At 45.2% G+C, this 1,258-nt stretch overlaps 1 pseudogene; it reads right to left on the reverse strand.

The window, feature by feature from the left end:
- Positions 1 to 248: 248 nt before the first annotated feature.
- Positions 249 to 982, reverse strand: LOC105049983 (E3 ubiquitin-protein ligase Os04g0590900-like; annotated as a pseudogene).
- Between the last annotated feature and the right edge of the window lie 276 nt (positions 983 to 1,258).

Consider the following 1,258-nt stretch of genomic DNA (forward strand, 5'->3'; position numbering starts at 1 on the left):
CACTGTGAAATAGATCAAGGGGGCTAAGCATGGTGAGCATGAATTTCGATCAGAGGTCTCGAAGGAAATCGATTAGGGCTTTGGTTTTTTTTGAGTAAATTATAAAAATCCCTCAAAGATTTTTTTTTATTACACTTGCACCCCTATGTCATAACAGTGTTACTTAAATCATTTTCAAAATTATGAAACGATGATATTACCAACTGTAAATATTTGATAAAAAGAAGCTAGTCAAAATCAATCCCTTTTCACCGTTTTCTTCCCCTTCTACCCAACCCATCCGTGATCCTTGGGAGTGATCTCACATCATTCCTCAATTGGATCTCTGCTTGCCTGCGTCCATCTAAACCTTCTATAACTACAGCCATATCCTCGAAGCTTCGTTCACCTTCTGCTATGATGAATTGATCAATATTGGCACAGCAGAGGAGGCAATTGGAGTGGGACTTCAACCAAGTATTGATGCAGTGAACATGGAAAGCATGATTGCACTTGGGGAGCAAGCGAAGGGTCTCCTCCTTCCTGAATTCGTTGAGGCACACCGAGCAGTCAATGCCGTCGATCAACCCATCACCTATCCTATACTTGCACATCGCAATCTTGTTGATTAAGGCCTCATCGAGCCCTTTCAATGGGGAGAGGCTCCAAGACTCATGGCGGCGGGATTGGTCGTGGCCATCCTTGAGCTCATCGTCATCCACACCTAGGCCTTGGAGCTACCAGCGGAGGGAGTCGAAGGCACCACAATATTTGGAGATGATGGTGTAGTAGTTGATGAGGAGGAAGGTGCTTGCGAGGATGTCGATGATGGCGATCACGAGGGGGAGGTCAGGCCGGAGCTATCGTCAGAAAGCTCCAAGGAGGGAGGTGGTGGGAAAATTAAGTAGCACCACTAGGGGTAGTAGATGGTATGCAAGCTTTGCGTGTAGTTCTTAATTGGCTCATAGGGAACCTAGGTTTGCTAGTTGTCGATGGTGGCCATGACTTGTTGATCGATCCAGGATAAGGGGCTCAGAGGTGTTTCTATTATGGGCCAAATGATATGAGTATCTGGGATCAAACAATTGGGGATGGGGGATACTTGATGGCAGTGAAAGGATGGCAAAGTGAGTCGGCTGCTAGAGCTTCTGCTTAATAAAGCACTTTTTGTTTTTTCTTTTTTTGGCACAAAGAATGGTAGAGGAACCAAAGTGTTTGGGATAAAACTTCTATGGTTAGACCGACCATGAAAGAATTATGGTCGGACCGTCATCGCTTA

Source organism: Elaeis guineensis, chromosome 8 (genome assembly GCF_000442705.2).
Source record: "Elaeis guineensis isolate ETL-2024a chromosome 8, EG11, whole genome shotgun sequence".
NCBI lineage: Eukaryota > Viridiplantae > Streptophyta > Magnoliopsida > Arecales > Arecaceae > Elaeis > Elaeis guineensis.